The sequence below is a fragment of the Canis lupus genome, chromosome X, assembly GCF_048164855.1.
Source record: "Canis lupus baileyi chromosome X, mCanLup2.hap1, whole genome shotgun sequence".
Lineage (NCBI taxonomy): Eukaryota > Metazoa > Chordata > Mammalia > Carnivora > Canidae > Canis > Canis lupus.
In genome coordinates, this window is record NC_132876.1 from 35720045 (window position 1) to 35742580 (window position 22536).

The window sequence follows — 22536 nt, forward strand, 5'->3', positions numbered from 1 at the left end:
GGCTGTCCCCCTCCCAAGAAAGAATTCCATTTTTCTCACCAGTAGATCTGTGTTCCAAAAAAATGTACTCTATTGTTATATTTTGAATGTTGTTAGCAAAAATTCATGGAAATATTGTTATTATATCCTTGATATTAAGTATGTAATTTTTTTAAAAGATTTTATTTATTTATTCATAGAGACAGAGAGAGAGAGAGAGAGAGAGGGAGGCAGACACAGGCAGAGGGAGAAGCAGATTCCATGCACAGAGTCAGACGTGGGACTCGATCCAGGGTCTCCAGGATCACGGCCTGGGCTGCAAGCGGCGCTAAACCACTGCGCCACTGGGGCTGCCCAAGAATGTAATTAAAAAAAAAAAAAAAAGATTTTATTTATTTATTCATGAGAGACACACAGAGAGAGGCAGAGACACAGGCAGAGGGAGAAGCAGGCTCCCTGCAGGGAGCCCAGGACTCCAGGTTCACGCCTGGGCTGAAGGCAGACACTTAACCAAAGGCAGACGCTCAACGGCTGGGCTACTCAGGCATCCCAAGAATGTAATATTCTTGATTTTGCCTCTTGGCCCACAACATTTATGATCTGGCCCTTTATAGACAAACTTTACTAAGCCCTGTAAATAGAGAAAGGAGGTCTGTTTCACAATGGGTAATCCCCAAATACAAACTTACCAACAACTTTTAGACAGAAAGGCATGAAGTGCTCACTTTGGCAGCACTTATACTAAGACAGAAAGGCATGAAAATGATTATGTGTTGCTCTGGGTTTGGTTTTTTTTGTTGTTGTTGTTGTTGTTTCTTTTTTTTCCTCAGTCTTTTTTAAGGACTTTACTTTTATAAGACACTTTTAGGTTCACAGCAAAACAGCCAGATGTACAGATTTCAGTCCTCATCCACCCCCTGCCTTCGCCTGCACAGTCAATCCTGTTATCAACATCCACCCCCCAGATGGCTCTTTCCCTACAATCAATGAGCCTACACTGACTCATCATACTCACCAAAGTCCATGGTTTATCTTAGAACCTTAGAGTTCATTCTTGCTCTATACCTTCTCTGGGCTTGGACAAATACATAATGACATGTATCCCCCATTACAGTATCAAACAAAATAGTTTCATGGCCCTAAAGATGTTACCCTTTCAAAAAAGTATATGTTAGGGGCACCTGGGTGGCTCAGTGGTTGAGCATCCTTTGGCTCGGGTTGTGATCCCAGGGTCCCTGAAGCAGAGGCAGGCTCCCTGTTAAGAAAGGAGCCCGATGTGGGGCTGTATCCCAGGACCCTGAGATCATGACCTGAGCAGAAGGCAGCCACTTAACCAATTGAGCCACCCAGCCACCCCATTTTTGTTAACAATTAAACTACTCCCCAACTCATTGGGACGCCTGGGTAGCTCAGCGGTTGAGCCTCTACCTTTGGCTCAAGGCGTGATCCCAGGATCTGGGATTGAGTCCCCACATCGGGCTCCCTGCATGGAGCCTGCTTCTCCCTCTGCCTGTGTCTCTGCCTCTCTCATTCTCTCTCTCTCTGTTTCTCATGAATAAATGAATAAAATCTTAAAAAAATAAATAGAAACAGACTTTTATTTACTTATTTATTTTAAACCATTTTATTATTTTTTTTTTATTAAGCAAACTCTACCCTCAATATGGGGCTCGAACTCATGACCCTGAGATCAAGAGTCATATGCTCCACTGGCAGAGCTAGCCAGGTGCCCTAAAAACAGACTTTTTATTTATTTTATTTTTAAAAAAGATTTTATTTATTTGAGAGAGAGAGAGAGCGCAAGTGAGCATGAGGGGGTGGGGAGAGGAAGAAAGAGAGGGAGAAGCAGACTCCCCTCGGAGCAGGGAGCTGGATGCCACTTGATGCCAGAACCCTGAGATCATGACCTGAGCATAAGGCAGATGCCTGACAATCGAGCCACCCAGGTGCCCCCCATAACCATACTTTTAAAAAACAGAAAACAAAACTTACTTCTGCATGAACTTTTCTTACCTATGATGTTAAAATGTCACTGAAGAGGGACAAACTTCTCAGTAGATAAATTAGGTAAATCACCTTCCAGAGTAGTCTGAGGCTCTAGAAAGTAAAGATCTTCAGTTAGATATGAAGTAGGCATTTTAAAAAATAAGAGTAAAAAGCTATTTTTTCATATGTTAAACTGTAATCTAATGGTAGTATTTGTATCCTTTATTTTACTATTATGGTGTTAATACTCTGATTACAAAAATACTATATAGGATTTACTCCAATTTTCTTTATGCAAGTTTTAAGTAGTCATGTTTTCAATACAAAATTATTAACCATCTCCATGAACTATATACCATGTAGAACAATGGCCCACAAAGTTTGAAAGTGAGACCATCTCAGAAAATCTAAAATATGTGGCCTCTCCGTTGTCTCTAAAGGTCCTTTACAGTTTGGGCAGTTTGTACATCAGTAATGATCTAAACTATGTGAGTTAAAAAAAAAGACAAATGATTTTATTCTCATACTACCATATCCCTTCTTTATGAAAAAGCACATTAGACAGAGATGGTTGTAGACACAGCTACCCCTCCTGTCTGACTCTTCAACCCTGACTAAACCCTTCTTCCCGTTGCAGGCAGCAAGGCTGACCAGGGCAGAAATCTCTTTCCCTCTTCTTCATATTCATCCCCAACACAGACACAAGGCCTCCATCCTCACACCATTTTACCAATATTTTAGGCATCTGTTTTTTTTTTTTTTTTTTTTTGTATGCCTAGTTCCTGCCCTCAAGGAATTTACAATCTGGGGAAGGTAACACATAAATAATTATAATTTGACACAAAGGGAATTAGTGGCTGCAATAAGGGTATAGAAGGGAAAAGGCTCTGGAGACTTTCAGATTATTAATTTCTTTTCAGATGGACCAGGACATAAGTACTTTTGTCCTTCCTACAAAATTAGGAAATAGTTAGATCTCACGGAAATGATTTCAAGGCAACATTTAAAAAAATTAATGCAGATGGTAACTACACTTATGGTGGTGAGTACTGAGCAATGTATAGCGTTGTTGACTCACTATGCTGTATAGCTGAAAATAATCATTGTATGTCAACTATACTTCAAAAGTGTAAATTTAAATATAACACAGCATTAATAAAATATACTTTCAAGTTTTCTCATTTCTTATTTCTAATTGTCTTTTTTTAGATTTGAGAGGAAGTGCACATTTATGTGCACATGAGGAGGGCAGAGGGAAATGGATAAGCAGACTCCCCACTGAGTGGGGAGCCCAATGCAATGCAATGGAGGGGCGGTGTGCTGCAATGAATGGGGGGAGGGGGGGGGACTCGATCCCACAACCCTAGAGTCATGACCTGAAGTCAGATGCTTAAGAGACTGAGCCACCCAGGCATCCTCCCGTCTTAACGAAAGCCTAAAGTGACTACTTTTACACTGAAGGGGAGCAAAATATACCATCCCGAAATATGTCTCCTTGACATATTGATTATTTTAACCTGGTTAGTTTTAAGAAATAGCAAACAGCAGTGAAGCTCTGAAAAGAAGTTAACCTTTTGTATGAAATATTTATATTCATACAGGAAATCTCCATTTGTCAGAGCGTCTCCCTGTTCTACAGGAAGAGAATATCTAAATCTCTAGAAACTCTTACTAGTGGGGGAAGGCGTAGTCTTAAATCTGCATAACAAGCTTACTGTTGTTTACCATGCTTTTCCTGGTCACCTCCCGTAACTGACTCTCCACCCCCAGCATTTTCTTTTGTCTTTAGCTGAAAGTGGTATTTAAGATGGTGACTTCAGCCATTTTAGGGAGTTACTCAGTTTTCCTGGGTCTCTCCCTTGGATACAGGAGGTATGCAGGTCATTAAACTGTTGTTTTTCTCTTGTTAATCTGTCTTATGTCAATATCATTAGATCAGCCAAAGAACCTAGAAGGGCAGAATAAAAATTGTTTTCTTCCCCCAAAACACCTATGATTCACAGGAGACTTCAGGAGGCACATTGGAACATGAATAAAAAGAACTGGAATATGCATTTATCCCCAAAACATTTCCAGGCAAGTTGGTCCAGGATAACAGAATAGTTGAATTTAGGACTCTCTCACTTAAATAAACCCAATTTCATTTATTTATAATTATATGAAATAAATGCTACCCTGAAGCACCAGAGCTAAAACCAGGAAATACAAAATCAATTTTTAAAAAGATTTTATTTATTTGACAGAGAGAGAGAGCACAAGCAGGGGGAGCGAGAGAAGGAGAAGCAAGCTCCTTGCTGAGCAGGGAGTCTGATGCAGGGCTTCTTCCCAGGACGCTGGGATCATGTCCTAAGCGGAAGGTAGACACTTAATGGACTGTGCCACCCAGGTGCCCCCAAAGTCAAATTTAAAAGGCTCACAAAAAAAAATAAATAAAAATAAAAAAATAAAAGGCTCACAATAGATGCTTTAGTGATAAAAGTCACAATAAAATTTTTTTATTTTTTAAAGATTTTATTTATTTATTCATGAGAGACAGAGAGAGAGAGAGAGAGAGAGAGAGAGGCAGAGACACAGGCAGAAGGAGAAGCAGGCTCCATGCAGGGAGCTTGATGTGGAACTCGATCCCAGGACTCCAGGATCACGCCCTGGGCTGAAGGGGGCGCCAAACTGCTGGGCCACCTGGGCTGCCCAACAAAAAAATTTTTAATTTATTTGAGAGAGAGAGAAAGCGGGAGAGCAGAGCAGAGCAGAGGCTCAGTGGGAGAGGAAAGAAGCAGGCTCCCCCCTGAGCAGAGAGACTGATGCTGGGGCTCCATGACCCTGGGATCATGACCAGAGCAGAAGTCAGATGCTTAAGCTTAACCGACTGAGCCATCCAGGTATCCCAAAGTCAGTTTTTAAAGTAATTTATGTAATGCAGGCCTTTTCCCATGATGGATTAAAAAGAAGTTTTTTTCCTCAAGACTACTTATAGGTATTTGATGTTATCTTTAAGGAAATGAAGCCATTAAGTCCTATCTTGGGAGAAAAACAGCACATTTAAATAATTCAGGAAAGCTTGTCGGGTAGGTTTTTAAAATGAAGATTTTAGATATTTATTTATTCATGAGACACACAGAGAGAGGCAGAGACACAGGCAGAGGGAGAAGCAGGCTTCACGCAGGGAGCCCGATGCAGGACTCAATCCCAGGGCCCCAGGATCATGACCTGAGCCAAAGGCAGATGCTCAACCACCCAGGTGCCCCTACAATTAAGATTTTAAAAATGAAAATCTTACACATTCAAATTACAGAAACTCTATTCCTTTTCACTGCACTTTAGGGTCTTTTTCTCTCAAAGTGACTAAAACATCCTAGGCTGGGGCTTATGAAGCAAAACCGGGGATTTAACCTCATTATTGCCCTAAACACCGTGATAGTCGTTCCCACCCGGGGTCGTAGAGTGTTATAACAGAAAGATAGAACGACTTGGAATGTGGAATCAGTAAACACCAAGTGGGAGCACAGTTCTGCTCTTTCCTAGCAGGGTGTCTAAGAGCGAGTTTGTCTGGCTCCCAGTCTCCCCATTTGAAAATAGCAATAAATACCTCCTTCCCCAGGGTCCTCATGCAGATTAAGGATGGCATATGTGAAATTACCCTGTAAAAAAAATATTAATACAGTAACTGCAAATCCTTGGTGAAAGAAAATGGTGGAATAAGTGAATGTCGAAGTAGTGAGAGGCTTTATAAAAATAGACATAAGTCCTAGTAAGACCTTTTTAAATGGGGTCTGTGAAAAGTTTTTCCACTTGCCCTATAATTATTGACTACGGAGTATAAAGATGTCCTTCATACATAAAAATTAGAAGCCTTTAGTCAAAGTAATTTAAGAAGGATGGGCCCCATGAAACCTGTCAGCCACTCTTCACCCATGACTCAATTTGGCTCCTTCATCAAGGCTAGTTTCTAACTCCAACTTGAAGAGTGTCCAGGAGATATATTTGAAAATGCAGATTTGACTTTCAACATTTCAGGACCACTTAAAAAAATCCCTATCTGGGCAGCCCGGGTGGCTCAGCGGTTTAGCACCAATTTCAGCTCAGGGCATGATCCCGGAGTCCCAGGATCAAGTCCCACGTCGGGCTCCTTGCGTGGATCCTGCTTCTCTCTGCCTGTATCTCTGCCTCTCTGTCTCTCTCATGAATAAATAAATAAAATCTTTTAAAAAAAATCCCTATCAGCTTGTCAATAGTGTCCTATTCCTCCCAGTCTGCACAGTTTTTTTTCTATCAGTGATGAAAAGTAACAGGTAAAGAGGTGAAACGTAAATTCACCTGCTGAAGAAAAAGTTTAACCTCAGGTTCACAGTATGTGATTGGCAGGCCAAAAGAAAAGTCTGACTTTTATTTATTTATTTTTATTTTTTAGTCCCCAGCCTGTCTTCCCACAGAAGTGATTTTTTTCTTACACGGGAGAGAGGTGGGTGGGGGTGGGGTGGGGTGGAAGTGTGCACGCTGATATTCAAGAAAATAGAAATATTTTCCTTTCATTTCAATGTAGCCAAATGAAATACTAATCAAAAGTAAAAGTTCCCAGGGTCCCTGCATTTTTCTGAATTCTCATCTGCAAAGCACTTTGATCTGTCCCAAATTCTGTTTCCTCCCTAGGTCTTCTGCTGGCTGCCTCTATAAAGGGAAAGCTGCAGAAAACAAAACAATAAAACCCCCCAAAACAAAAAACAACAAAACCAACACAGATCCTCTCCCTAAACATCTGAGACAAAGGAAAACAGATTTTCAAAAAAAGCAGAAACAAAAACCCTTGTTTTGTCGGTTTCTTCATAAAAGGATATGGTGTATGACAGACCGACTGGGTCTGAATTCAGGGCGTCACCCATAGAGAAATCTTAGGCCAGTGAAGTCATCCCTAATTACAGAGTTTGACTAACAATGCAGCAATTATGAAACCACTCCACCGGCTCATTTAACTACACTCAGATCCTGAACACAAATCTTTTGCTGAGGAAGGTGTACCTACAACTAACTACCTGAAACTATTAGTCAAGTTCTGAAAGGTATTTGATGGAGGGGAGGAGGGGTGCCAGTTTTCACCCCCTACAGCGATTCACTGGAGGAATGCAGCCACTGAATGACCTATTTGCTAATCTTTGTGTTCAGCAGCAGCACTGGGGCGGGAGGCAGGGCCCACACTCTGGGAATCCCATCAGTGGATAATCGGGAGTTGGTGACGAACTCTGCATTCCTTTTTCTGGCCACTGAAAGGGAGCTAGGAGACAAAGGCAGGGGGCCATTCAACCAGAGACCTGGTCCAGCCACTAACTAGCAGGCCAGGTAAATAATGATTGGGAAAGCGAGGCAGGTTACTTAAATCAGAGATTTGCAACACATATTTAAGCTCGCATCACGAAGGAGAGAGCAACAAAAGGTGGGCAAAACGTGGAAAACCACATTCTTTCACAATGAAGAAAAAAAAAAAACAGCCAAAAACACCAGTGCCACCGCTGTGTGAATAATTCAACAGAGGTCAACAGAAAGAGGTGTATGTGTCACCCTCCTTTGTCCAAACCGGGCAGCGCTTTGGAACACCCACACTTCACATACTCACCTGCACCAACAGAAACTGCCGCCCTGTCTCCTCCCTAGTTAGGGAAGATAACAGCACCAGCCCCGGGTCACATGGGTGCTCAACACTGAGCTGAAGCTCACCTACTCTTGCCATGATTATTCAAGCTCCTGACCTGTATTTCCAAAAGACTTTCTAGATGATTTCAACTTGACTGTCTACCGTATTCACTCCCTTATTCATTTATATCTGGTCCATAACTGAAGGCTCCCCAGGCACCAGGCACTGTGTTGGGTGCTGTGCTCTATGGGGAATTAGGACCCCAAGTCCCCTTCTCTCCAAGAGCTTACCATCTAGTGGGAGAAACAGAGAAACCGAGACATAATAGTAGCGCTGTCACGCGCTCCGAGTCCTATCTCCCGAGTGGTGGGGTGAGAGCAGTGGCGGGGGTCATGGGAGGTTAGCCCAGAAGGACTTTTGAACCTTATCTTGGAACGTTAGTAGGAATTCCTCAGACATACATCACTGGTAAAGGCATTCTAGACACAGAGATGTGAAGAGAAGATTCTATTCTGGAGGCGGAGACACGCAGGGTGGTTGGAGCACTGTGCCTCGGGTTTAGGACCCACACAACGGGGAGCCGAAGGTCACGATCCACTTTCGAAGGGCTACACTCAGAATCTGGACTTGACCCTCTGGCCAAGGGAGAAGGAAGCTCAGCGAGGAGGCTTCTGGTCAGGAAAGTGGCAGCATCTCGTCTATACTAAACTTCCTGCTGCATTAGTTCCCCTTTTCAGCTATCTCCCCGGCCAAATCAGGTTTCCCTTTCATGTTCTGCAGGTTTACAAATTTGAAACTGAAGCCTGGCCACAACAAACACAGGGAGGGGTGAAGTAAACAAGCAGTCTGGATTCTTCCATCATGCCCCTGATCACTTCATGTCTGGCCTATTCCGAAAGCCTTTTAGCTGGTCTAGCTCCAGTCTGGTGTCCCTCCAATGTAATCTCTACCCTGCCAGCTCTCTGAAGAGATCTACAATCGATTCTGCAAAACACAAAATCCCACCTTTCACGCGTGACACTCAAGGCCCTACATGTTTCTGTATTGATACTTGTGTAAATTTCCAATGTCACTTCCCATCACATGCTTGCCACCCTTGACTCACACTCAAGAAAAAGTCCATTTCCCAAGCAGGCCACCGTTTCTTACCCCTCCCCTATTCCTTCTCTCCTGTGCTTTTTCTGTAGTGGAATGCTCTCCACAATCTCCTATCTGCTCTTCCTTTTTTTTTTAAGATTTTATTTATTTATTCATGAGAGACACAGAGAGGCAGAGACATAGGCAGAGGGAGAAGAAGGCTCCCCACAGGGAGCCCGATGTGGGACTTGATCCCTGGACGGGGAATCACGTGCTGAGCCAAAGGCAGGCGCTCAACCGCTGAGCCACCCAGTTGTCCCTCCTTTCTGCTCTTCAAACACATCTTTGAGGATGTCTCTTCAGATTGAACCCACCTGAGATGACAATCCTCTGCCCAGTACTGGCTATGTTTTCTTCTATAACAGCCAGCGCAGGATTTTTTTCAGACAGCTCCAATTTTAAATACCTTGTCAGAGCCTAGGTACACCAATGTTTGAATGGGAAAATGCAGTCACCACAAGGATAGCATTTATAACAAAGCTCTTTGATGGAAGGGACCATATCCCATTCATCTTCATACTCCCAGCCCTGATCACAGTGCCTACAGAGTAGATAATAATAATAATTAAGATAATATAATAATATATTATTGTAAGTTTACATTACAGCTGACATTTACAGAGGACTTATTATGTAGGTGCATTCTGCTAAATGCTTTATATGCATTATGAAAGTTACGTCTCAGAAGAAACTCTATAAACCGGGTGATACGGTTATTCTCATTTTACAAAAGAGCAAACGAGCTCAGAGAGGTTGAGTCACTTTCCCAAAGTCACACAGCTCTTGAGAGGTAGAGCCAGGTCTCAAACCTAGGTCTGCTTGCCACTAAAGCGGTAAGCAGCAAAATGGTATTCTCAACCATTTTGCTATGCAGCCTACTGAATAACAGCTTTTTGAATGAATTTATTTCCCCAAAAAGACTATAACCTTATTAGAGTGAAGATACGGCTTACTTATCTCTGTATTCACCATGGCACTTAGAAAAATGCATAAACACAGTGCATTTTCTTTCTCTTTTTTTAGAGAGAGAGCATCCAAGTGGAGGGGGTGGGCAGAGGGAGAGGGAGAGAATTTCAAGTAGGCTACATGCCCAGCATGGAGCCTGACGTGGGGCTTGATCTCATGACCCTGAGATCGTGACCTAAGCTGAAATCAAGGGTCAGACTCTTAACCGACTGAGCCACCCAGGTGCCTCCACAGCGCATTTTCAATAAATATCTTCTGAATAAAAATATGTCCCACAGCTAGTGCCCACAATCATTTTGATCATGCCTGTCCCCTTCTAGGAAGCTATAATTGCTTATGTTTAAAAGAGCTTGTCTAGGGTAGCCTGGGTGGCTCAGCGGTTTAGCACCGCCTTCAGCCCAGGGCATGATCCTGGAGACCCGGGTTCGAGTCCCACGTCGGGCTCCCTGCATGGAGCCTGCTTCACCCTCTGCCTGTGTCTCTGCCTCTCTCTGTGTCTCTCATGAATAAATAAATAAAATCTTATTTATTTATTTATTTATTTATTTATTTATTTATTTATTTATTTTTTTTATGATAGTCACACACACACACACACACACAGAGAGAGAGAGAGAGGCAGAGACACAGGCAGAGGGAGAAGCAGGCTCCACGCACTGGGAGCCCGACGTGGGATTCGATCCCGGGTCTCCAGGATCGCGCCCTGGGCCAAAGGCAGGCGCCAAACCGCTGCGCCACCCAGGGATCCCAAATAAAATCTTTAAAAAAAAAATAAAAGAGCTTGTCTAATCTCTGCCTGATATTCAGGTCCTCTGGAATGGTCCTACCGGACATACCTCACCAGGTTTACATTTCAGCAACACTCAGTTAGCTTTTTGATCAAAACTATCCTCCTGAATGTGTCCTGTTAACTCCTACATAAGTACCTTTTGTTTTATCCTGCCCCTTCCTCTTTCCCTCTCTCCCACTAAGGCTCTCTTCTGTGTCCACCTCTCACACTTAGAATGCCCTCGTCACTTTCCTCCTCTCCCTATCCAAATCGTACTCAGCCTTCATAGTTTAGCAGAAGCCTCACCCTCTTCCAGAGCATGTTTCCCAGTGACTCTGCCCTCTGTAGCCCTTCCTCTTCAAATCCTACAGGCTTTCAAATCTTATAGCAAAATCTGGCAATTTCATTACAGCCTTCCTCCCTTAGTTACAAAAGTGCATATGAGGCCCATCTGGCTGGGACATCTGTCATCTTAGTTGATTCATTTCACCTGCCCCCTCCTCCATATAGCTCCTCCAACTCGCTTCGAGAATATTCTTCCCCAATAAAAGGGATTCCTTCTTTCGATAAAAGCACACAAATACTTGTCTAACTACTTGCTCTGCTAGTCTCATTTCAAAGATTGTTTATATCTCAAGAACAGAGTCTTAATTCCATCTTCCTCTTCCATACTCCCACCATAATGATCCACTGTCGGATCCTGAGTAGAGGCGTGGCTCAAAAAAAATATTTCAACTGACTGCAGGGTTTTGAGGGTAGTGAGGATTCCCAGCATGCTCAATATCCAACCACTACTGAAACCGTCTTAAGAAAGCAGAGCCTAGGGTAGTTACATGATTTTACCCAAGATGCAAAGCTGTACCACAAGTGTAAAATTAGAAGAGTGTGTGTGAGTGAAGGTAACGAAGTACTCTTACTGTAAAAGCAAAAACAAAGGGGCTACACACTGCTTTTGAAAAGAAGGCTCATGCCCTTATAGTGGCTACCCAAGATCACCGAAAGTTTCTTAACAAATGTGACCATGGTAGTGAAAAATATGCAGTTACCAGAAAACGTAGACAATGACTCCCTAGCCAATACTAACTTGTTTTCGTTAAAGGGTAACTTTGAATTCAATTCAACTTGAATTGAAATCACTAAAACCTATTATGGAAACATACAGAATACAGACAGGACACAGGTTCAGTAAACACTATATACTATGGAATTCTACAAGTTCTTTCTTCAAAACATTCATGTTAAATGGGTACCGACAATAAAACACACCATACTTTTGGGGATCCCTGGGTGGCTCAGAGGTTTGGCGCCTGCCTTTGGCCCAGGGCGCGATCTTGGAGTCCCGGGATCGAGTCCCGCGTCGGGCTCCCGGCATGGAGCCTGCTTCTCCCTCTGCCTGTGTCTCTGCCTTTCTCTCTCCCTGTGTCTATCATGAATAAATAAATCTTAAAAACAAAAACAAACAAACAAAAAAACAAAACCACACCATACTTTTAAGAAGTAAGGACACCAATGCTTACTTTCTCTTGTGGCCCATTCATTCCTCTATAAGATAGGCTCATGCTTCACTGGATTTAATACTTCATTTCACCCTCTTAAATGCTAAGTACTGTGAACAACCACTCCCACTGTATCAGTGCTAATAACTTAGTACAAACATAACCAAAGACTCAAGTATCTACGGGATTTACTTTTTATTTTAAGGATCTTTTTTTATATGTAAGTCATCACTACGGCACCCATAGTCGGTTTCTTTGTTTTGTGTGATTTGTTCTTAAACTGAACAATTGATTTTTCTCAAGGGGCAAGCAGTTTGGAGTTTTGTGTGCTTTCTTTTAGAAAATTTCAGCAGAGAGGCGCCAAGGTAGTTCAGTCGGTTAAGCATCTACCTGCAGCTCAGGTCATGATCCGATCTGGGGGTTTGTGGATTGACCCCCACATCTCTAGGCTACCTGCTCAGCAGGGAGTCTGCTTCACTTTTTCCCTCTGCACCCCCCCACCTCCTCCCCACACTTCTACTTTTTCTCTCTCAAATAAAATCTTTTTTTTTTTTTTTAAAGATTTTATTTATTTATTCACGACAGACACACAGAGAGAGGCAGAGACACAGGCAGAGGGAGAATCAGGCTCCATGCAGGGAAGCCCGACATGGGACTCGATCCTGGGTCTCCAGGATCAGGCCCTGGGCTGAAGGCAGAGCTAAACTGCTGAGCCACCTGGGCTGCCCCAAAATCCTTTTTAAAAAAGAAAATTTCGGTGGAATCTTGGTATAGGAATAATTAATTGTGAGAGCTTAAGTGGTTACGTGCATCTTTCTCAGTTTAATGATTTGTTGCTCTGAAAGTCAAAACAAGGGAGTTGAACTCTAAATGCCCTCCCCCATCACAGGGTCCTAGTCCTGAGAGTTTGGGAAAGGTCAGAGCAGAAAGAAAGTGGTGACAGATTTTACTGTCGATTGTCCCAGCACCTCAGCATTATGACAAATTGCTTCCGATAGCCGATGTGGAGAGCAAAGTTCTACGAAAGCAACATTCAACAAGTACAGCATACTTGATTCAGTGAGGTTGTTTGTCAGGCCTAGATCTGCTGCTAATTCTACTTGATATTTCTGCCACAAACTGGTCAAACTGAACAGAGGACACGGCTAGATGACCCCAAATAAAACTGACAGCATTTTCCCATGAGGCAGTGTTGTAGATGGTATTAGGTCATACAGGATTGAGGACTCCAGACTAAAGCAACTGGCTGATGGAACATAAATCTGGCTATATTTAGAAACTATGCTTCTATAATTCATTTAGATTAAAATAACATGAACACAACAATATATTACTTCGGGTAACAAAGTAGATCATTTCAGGAACATTTGTGAAGTGACCTGAAAAACCTTACCTACTACTTCCATGACACAACGGGTTTCAAACTCCAAATCGATGGAGAAATGAACTTTAGAAGCCTCATCAGTGACCAGAGGCTAACTCTACCCCACCCCACATAGTGGCCCACCTACACAAGTGCAACTCTGCCTTGGATGTACCCTTGAATGTTTAAGGACTTAAACATTAGCTTACTATTTAATGTGAGGAAGAGATTGCTATCTCCTGCAGGTACGCTGCTCCAACAACCCTTGAGATGTAGGAGAGAAGTATAAAGGCTTTATTAAGAAGTGCAAGGAAGCAGAGATGGCTCTCTGTCTCTCATGAATGAATACATAAAATCTTTTTTTTTTTTTATGATAGTCACACAGAGAGAGAGGCAGAGACACAGACAGAGGGAGAAGCAGGCTCCATGCACTGGGAGCCCGACGTGGGATTCGATCCCGGGTCTCCAGGATCGCGCCCTGGGCCAAAGGCAGGCGCTAAACCGCTGCACCACCCAGGGATCCCTAAACAAAATCTTAAAAAAAAAAAAAAAAAAAAAAGATTCTATTTATTTATTTAGAGTGCACACGTGTGAGGCGGGGGTGGGGCAGAGGGAGGAGAGATTCTCCACTGAGCAGGGGGTGGGGGGTTCCATTCCAGGACTCCAGAATGACCTGAACTGAGTAGAAGGCAGACTATACTAAACCCACTGAGCCACCCAGGAGCCTCTTCTTTCCATCGTTTTAAAAGAGATGCACCACAGAGCCCTAGTTGCTAACCACTAACTCCCCCACCCCAATTCCTGTAGCCCCGTCCCCTCTCACTATAGGATGACCACTTACTTCTCTATTTCTTCCGCCAGTCTGGGAGCTCCTTGAAAGCAAGGCTGGTATCTTATTTGACTTTGTATCTTGTATATCTTTGTATCTTTATATATCTTTATATCTGTATCTTGTATCTTGTAATAAGCCCCTACTAAAAAATGTGTGTTGAATAAATGAACTCCGATGGAGGCAAGAAGGGAAAGCAAGCATACTTAAACATAAAGTAGGCTAAATAGTTGTCTCCTTGGTTTTAAAAATGCATAATCTATTAGAGAAAGCTGTGAACAAAATAGTCAAGACAAAATAATGTTCCCATATTCTTCACATGCAATTAGCCTATTAGCATTTAGCTATTTACTCTTGTTTACTGCTTCAAGATACTACAAAACTACTCAAGATGTTTGCAGCCTGTCCTTTGAATTTAGCTGGAAGTCAAACAGAAAGGTTTTTCTCTTTTTTTCCCCAGGAACAGTTTTTACTTGCTACAATTTTGACAACCAAGCAGCACATTTCACCTTTCTAATAATACATACCGGGCACCAATCATGCTTTGACAAATCCATAAGTCATAGGTAAAAGTAATGTTTGGAAATAAACGTAAATAAAGCTATACTTGAATGTTCTTTTTTTTTTTTTAATTTTATTTATTCATTCATAGAGACAGAGAGAGAGAAGCAGAGACACAGGCAGAGGGAGAAGCAGGCTCCATGCAGGGAGCCCGATGTGGGACTCGATCCGGTGACCCCAGGATCACGCCCTAGACTGCAGGCGGTGCTAAACCGCTGCGCCACCAGGGCTGCCCACTTGAATGTTCTATTATGAAAATTTTCCATATACACAAAAGGGAAAATAGTACTATAAACACTCATAAACCCTCACCCAGACTGTACATTGATCAGGATTTCCCCGCACCCTGCTTCACCCCTTCTCCTCTTCCCCTCCCACCCCCTTCCCTTTTCTGTCTCTTTCTCTCTTGAATTATTTTAAAGCAAACCCCAGACATCTCATGGTTTTGCCCTACATAGCTCTCTTAAGAAATGAGTTCATTTTCTGGAAATACCTCTATTGTATTCTAGAATCCGGCATAAGCTAGATTCTAATTGATCTTTTTTTTTTTCAAGTACCAATATTTATGAGTCACTTAAACCCTAAAGGGTGCCCAATCCTGTGTCATTTCCTGGAGGAATATCAAATACTTCCATTTAAAGTAAATGTTTTTTCTTTTGTGTACTTAATAAAAAAAGAGAGAGAGATAAGACCTTAAAGTAGTGGCTATTTAAAAATAAGTTGGTTACTTTTCCAATAATGGAAACATTCAATTCAATCTAGTCAGATTGAAGACATTCTTTACATTCTTACCAGTCAAGAGTTTACAGATATTTAAGGTATGTCCTCATCATATTCTAAAAGCCCCTCTTGATGTGATGAAGAATACTATAACAAAGCCAAAGATCAAACAACAAAGTAGCCCCTCTCCTCCTCCCACCTTTACAAAGCTAAGCTTGTATTAATTCCTTGGACTGAATCAGCACCCTCTTGGGGTACCTGGGTGGCTAAGTGGCTGAGCATCTGCCTTCAGCTCAAGTCGTGATCCCGGGGTCCTGGGATCGAGTACCCTCATCGGGTTCACCACAGGAAGCCTGCTTCTCTCTCTGCCTCTGTGTCCTCTCATGAATAAATAAAATCTTAAAAAAAAAAAAAAAAACAACACAGCACATTCTCCTTTGCAAAAATCTAAGCTTGTCTATATTGCCTAAGTGAACACTGACACTTTCTTCAGATATCTGAGTTAACTCATGAAAAAATACATTTGCTGCTAATGAAATTAATTAAGCTTCACATCCGAGGGGTATTTCCATTGTCCTTTCCTTTTTTAAAAAAATATATTTTATTTATTTATTCATGAGAGACACACAGAGAGAAAGAGAGGCAGAGACACAGGCAGAGGGAGAAGCAGGCTCCATGCAGGGAGCCTGACGTGGGACTCGATCCTGGGTCTCTAGGATCACACCCTGGGCTGAAGGCAGTGCTAAACCACTGAGCCACCTGGGCTGCCCTCCATTGTCCTTTCCTATGAAAATTAACATGGAAGTCAAGGACAACCTTCAGGGGCTTCTGTGCATACACACACACACACATATATATACACACATACACACACATCACAAGACAAGGTCAGACTAGTTACCATGCTTCAATTCAAACCAAAATATTATGATGTACAACTCAGAAGTCACTAGAGATACAATTTTAGCTTAGGCTTTGAGCTACGCTGAAAAACTGAAAACGTACTCAAAGTGCCTCCTACAGTGTTGCATACCCTGCTTATATGTTCTGAGATATAGTACTTGTTAACGGAGAAAACACTTCTTACTTCATACGCCTATCAGAGGCAGATAGCTAGCTCTGCTGAAATAAGGAGAAATATATGATAACCAATGGGTGGAAATCCCAAAGGACTTTTTGTGGGCATTGGAATGCACTATCACCACCGCGTTACAATAACAGCACCAAAATTTCATCACTGATTTTCATGTATCTTGTAAAATATAAATAGTAACACAACATTTGTCATAAGTCATTTTATATGAGCAGAATACTGGCCTAATCATAACCTATTCTATCATGACAGCTACCTCATCTTTTCCACAGAATTTTGAAAAACCATTTATGGATCAAAGGCATCAAATGCATTTGAAATTCCACTCCCCTCCACCCTGACAAGATATAAAGTAATAGCTTCTGTCATTTAAACCTCGGGCCTCTCATTTGATAGATACAGGTATATAATTAAGATTTCAAAACCAATTTTTAGAAAGTACAAAGTTCCTAGAATATTCCTCAAATAATAAAAAAAGGTAGAATATAAAGACAAAATTTTAGATTCTAAAACTTCAAAACTTTTCTCTCTTATTTGGTTCTCTTTGAATAAGGTTTAGAATGCATCTCCAAATGTTTAACTACCCAAACACACAGTAAGAATTTCAAGGTTTTTAAATAAATTTCTGCTTAAATATTCAGTCACCTAGAAGCTAGAGCCTAACAAAATAATAATAAAATAGTTACCCTTCTGCGACGAGAGCAAACCTGTTTCTTTCTCTCTCCCAGCACTAATAGAAGGAACCTCCCACGCCCAGAAAGCCAATCTGGAAACCCAACATTCTTCTTACAATTGCAACTTTAGAGAGCAAGTCATAACACTTCCTGCTAGAAAAAGAGAACACCCTGACAAAGGAATGATACAATACTTATGAATCCTCTTCCTGACAGCCTTACGGTATTTTGCCAAATATTAATAAATTCTAATTTTACAAGATTCAGTGAAAAGTTAATTTTTAAAGATTCCGGCTCCACTGAAATCCTGCGAGACCACAAGGGAATTTAAAAGTTGGTTCAGGTCAAATAGCTACAACCCACATACCTATTTAGAGCTTGAACATTAGCCAAGTAACCTGCTTATTTTAGAACACATGGAACCAGCTTCTCCCAAGTGCCCAAGTCACTCGTCCATAGGAAAGTACATTACTTAGAAAGGCAAATAAAGTGTCTCAGACCACTTACGTTTCTCTATTGTTCAATTCAATTTATACCTATTCATACATTTATGCTCCCTATGCTAGGCGTTATGTAGCATTTATCACTGAGGATCTAGGTCTTGTTCTCTTTGGAAAAGTCAGCTGTTAAGTGTGGGAATTATATTTTCTACAGGCACAGCGCATAGGAACTAAGCCAATACTTGGCTGAACTGAATAATCTTCTACTCAGAGGCAGTATCGCAGAGTAGTTCAGGGCTGTGTGAGTCCTTGGGCGAGAGTTGCCTCAGCTCCTGTGCCTCTACATAACTTGAGATCATATCCCGGCCAGTGGCAGGCGTTAGATACGCGGATCACTGGAATTCTTCCTATTGAAATTTGCTTTTAAACCAATCAAGCAATTCTAACCAGTCAATTGCTAAATGAAGCAACTGGTTCTCTGTGGGGTGCCTTTTAGGAGAGAGAACAGAAAATTCATAGAGGTACTGTGCTAGGCTTAAGAGACCACTTCTTTAGATTTTATTTATTTGACAAAGAGAGCACAAGTGGGTGGAGGGATAGAGAGAGAGGGAGAGGGAGAAGCAGACTCCCCGCTGAGTAGGGAGCCCAATGCGGGGCTTGATCCCAGGACATTGAGCTCATGACCTGAGCCAAAGGCAGGCGCTTAACCGACTGAGCCACCCAGGCGCACCTTAAGAGATCATTTCCAATACTGACATGGGGCAAGTCGATCATTTGAAAGGAAATGGAGCATGGTGCAAGCATTAGGGTCTTAGGAGTCTGCCAGACTTGAATTGTTTGACTTCGAACAACTACTTAGCTTCTCTGAGCCCTAGGTTTGTATCTGTAAAATCGAGCTAACTCCACATACTTCACTGGGTTACTATAATGATTAAAGGAGATGACAGAAATACATAAGAGTGTTTGGCTCCAGCAAGGTGCTAAGCGGCAGACCTTATTATAATCTTTCTGGGATACAACATGCCTACTACCATCTGCCCTATCTACCTAATATGAATGAAAGTGAGAGAAGAGAAACTCCAGTCCCTTGTAAATAATAGAAAGCAAACCGAGGCATGTTCTGACAACATATTGAATTCTTAAAATAAGGAGGCAACTCTTACTGCACTCGCTTGTAAAAGGGTTCAGGATGGTCCACGTCATGAGACAGAGTGTTCTCCTGTCCTCATCACTAACCACCATTAGTATACTCTGCATAACATTTTGTCTCCTTAATGGAAGCACTTTATTTCATTAATCACAAAAACTGCATGAAATATCAAAAGGCAACAAATCCGGAACAGAAAGAATATAGCGGCAGGAGCCAGACGATGTGTTTTTCCATCTGTCTCTGTTGCTGACTCACTCTGTGAAGCCCCTTCAACTTTCCAGAGTCTCAATTTCACTGTTTGTAAAAAATAAGTACAGCACTATCTGCCTGTGGCCTGCCAGGGAATATATGACAGTAAGTACTTTCCGAACACTTTAAGCTAACTGGAAAGAAGGAGATACTCGTATATGTTATCGTGCATCATACAGATAGGAGGAAATAAGGGTGCAGACTATCGCCTCAGTAAGAGGACAGGATCACTATTAGACCAGAAATGTTGGCTTTTGGGGCACCTGGGTGGTTCAGTGGTTGAGCTTCTCCCTTTGGCTCAGGTCATGATCCTGGGGTCCTGGGATCGAGTCCTGCATCGGGCTCCCCCATAGGGAGCCTGCTTCTCCCCCTTTCTCTGTGTTTCTCATGAATAAATAAATAAAATCTTAAAAAAGAAAAAAGTGTTGGGTTTTCCCAGCCTTACCTTTTCTGCGCCATCCTTGTCACTTCCAACCACTTAGAAGGGTCTGCCTCAAGTGCTATTAATCTCTTCAATGATGGTACCTGGAATCAGCTTCTCTTGACCTTCCCTTCAGAAGCTATCAGATGGAGTGCATCTCCTTGCTAGCTTCGTGAACTCCACGACTAATCTTTGATCACAGGGAAATCCCATCAACAGCTGGTCATTATTTTTTTTTTTTAAAGATTTTATTCATTTATTCATGAGAGACACAGAGAGAGGCAGAGACACAGGCAGGGAAGAAGCAGAAATCCACGCTGGGAGCCCGATGTGGGACTCGATCTCAGGACTCCAGGATCATGCCCTGGGCTGAAGGCGAGGCTCAACCGAAGGCAGACGCTTCCAGGCGCCCCGGTCATTGGTTTTAAAGTCCACTCACAGCATAATAGAACTTTGTAAACTGCGAAACCTCGTGAGGTTGTGAAAGTGCCAGGAATGGATGGCTACTCCCTTCAAAAATGCACATCTTCTCCTTAGGAGATACGAGGCCATTTTCTAAAAGACTGCTCTACCGCATCAGTCGTTGAACCAGTTTTAGTCTGCGGCCCATTTTGTAACCTACATGTCTCCTCATCTGAGTATGTGTGGGTGTGCAGGTTGCTGTGAGCGCCTCTGTGTGACGCCGCGTGGGAACAGAACCTGCTGAAAGTTGGTGTGGGAATAGGACATGGTGGCAGGAGTTGTGGAAGACAGGTCATGTCTTTTCTCAGCAGGTCACAGGATGAAAACCTACTCTGCTGCTGTATTCCAAAATTCATCATGATGAATGTTCAGGTGGTACAAACAAATCTGTAAAGTAAAAGTTCACACACACGCACCTCTGAACACACACACACACACACACACACACACACACCCCTAAGAGTGGAAAGGAAGGAAAGAGGCACACCCGAAGTTTCCTGAGAGTTTCACCAATGTATCAGGGTGACTCTCATTGAAACACTGTGCTCCCCACCGCACCCATACCGGGTATATTCTTTCCATGTGTGACATATACACCAGGGCCCCTCCCACTGTGCCCCTCCCACACCTCGGTAACACTGACCTATTGTCCTCTAATGAAACAGGATTTCTACCCACCTGCGTGACTTATAAAGCAAACAAATAAATAACAACTTCCACAGTGAGTGAAGCATCACAGCAAGGGGATCGTCCAGAAATTAACATATAGGCAACTGCTACTGTCTTTTGGACTATATTTCAAAGTTTAGGATATTTATACCAGGAGTAGTAGTAGGTGCATGGTCTTCCTGCAGCATGGATATGTCCGTTTTAACAATCAAGCGTGTCTGGTTTATGTTATCATTCTTTTCATATTTGAGGCAGAAATAACCCACAAATATATCTTAATTCCAAGGGAAGTCTCCTCAATAGTAAGGATTTATTAGCTCAGTGTTTGTGTAACAAAGTAATCAGAATCTTAAAATAGAATGTCCTATTATACATTATATACCTTGTCCTAATGCACTAAAACAAAAAGGTTGACATAAATAGAAGGTAGTTTGAAGCATTCGAGTCTTCCAGAAATAGTTGAACTACAGACAGGGCAAGGAACAGATTTAAAAGACAGCTGTCGTGACTACAGTTAATACTGAATAGTGTATGTGAAGTTTGCTAAGAGAGTAAATCCTAAAAGTTCTCATCATAAGAAATGAGGTGTTGGAGGTTAACTAGTCTTTTTATTGTGATCAGTTTACAATATATACATATATCGAGTCATTATGTGGTACCCCTGAAACTAATGCAATGTTAATGTCAATTACATCTCAATAACACTGGGGAAAAAAAGCCATCTGTGTTCTGTTCACAGCTAGTAAAACCATACAAAGGAACAACTCAGATCCTCTACGCTTTTCTATCCTGAGGGTCTCTCATTCAAAAAAAGAAGGAAAGAGGAAAGAAAAGGAAATGGGAGAGGAAAAAGGAAAGGACTAGAAACAAGAAAAATTCAACTCAGCAATTCCTCAATTTTTGGCCTCAGGACCTGAAGACACCAAAGAGCTTTTTGATATGAGGGTAGATCTACGAATGCATTTATCATGTTAGAAACTACAACTGGGAAAATTTTAAGGCATTTATTTAAAGTAACAATAAACCATTACATGCTAACATAAGTAACATTTTTAATGAAAATCACTAAATTTTCCCCCCAAAATGGGCAGTGTATTGTTTATATTTTTGCAAACAGCTTTATCATTTAACTTAATAGAAAGACAGGTGGATTTTCATGTCTGCCTCTGCATTCAATGTTGTTTTAGGTTCAAGCGTCTTCAGAAAATATGGCCTTGCAGATACACTGTTGAAAGAAGTATTTTAAGAGCCCTTTCAGATAATTATGGATATTCTTCCTTATAATGCTACAGCAAAACTTGAGAATTAGTAGCTTCTTAAATGTTGGTTGCAGTGTGGAATCTGGTATCATACAGATGAATTTTTCCTACCCTGTTACATTAAAACTCCCTGGACTACCTTGCACATCAAATGTAACAATCAAGCATTGGTCACCTGGAACAATATTGTTTGACTAATACAGATCTTCCAAATGTCCCACTTCGTTTTACAATATCTAACAAATAACTTTTTAAAAACAGATTTTATTTATTCATGAGACACACAGAGAGAGAGGCAGAGACATAGGCAGAGGGAGAAGCAGGCTCCCCGTGGGATCCCGCCCTGAACTGAAGGCAGATGCTCAACCACTGAGCCACCAAGGCGTCCCTAACAAATCACTTTCACTAAAAACACCACCAATCTCAGAAAAATCTAAGTATTGACACTTAATGGCTGATGCAAGTTTTCAAGATTTTGAATTTTTGCCTGAAAGCTCCAATTTTATCACTGGCAACAAATACTCTCAGTGGTTGCCTTGTAGTAACAGGAACACTTGGTTCGTTTTTAGAAGTTTTAAAGTAATCTCTACATCCAACATGGGTTTGAACTCACGACATCAAGATCAAGAGTCACATGTTCTCCTGACCGAGCCAGTGAGGCTCACTTGGTTCATTTTTGATGACATATCT

General features: G+C 41.9%; 1 protein-coding gene across 12 annotated transcripts in view; it reads right to left on the reverse strand.

The window, feature by feature from the left end:
* PLS3 (plastin 3) overlaps positions 1 to 22536 on the reverse strand; it is a 91223-nt gene that overhangs the window by 43337 nt on the left and 25350 nt on the right. For 6 of the 12 annotated variants that reach the window (XM_072816995.1, XM_072816989.1, XM_072816998.1 and 3 more), the window contains one exon: positions 1993 to 2076. The exons of 1 other annotated variant lie outside the window; for it this stretch is intronic. The gene's annotated coding sequence lies outside the window, so the exon portion shown is untranslated. Of the gene's footprint in view, positions 1 to 1971; positions 2077 to 11726; positions 11879 to 17208; positions 17289 to 22536 lie in introns of those variants that run through there. 5 more of the 12 variants (XM_072817000.1, XM_072816991.1, XM_072816996.1 and 2 more) reach the window with 3 other exon arrangements.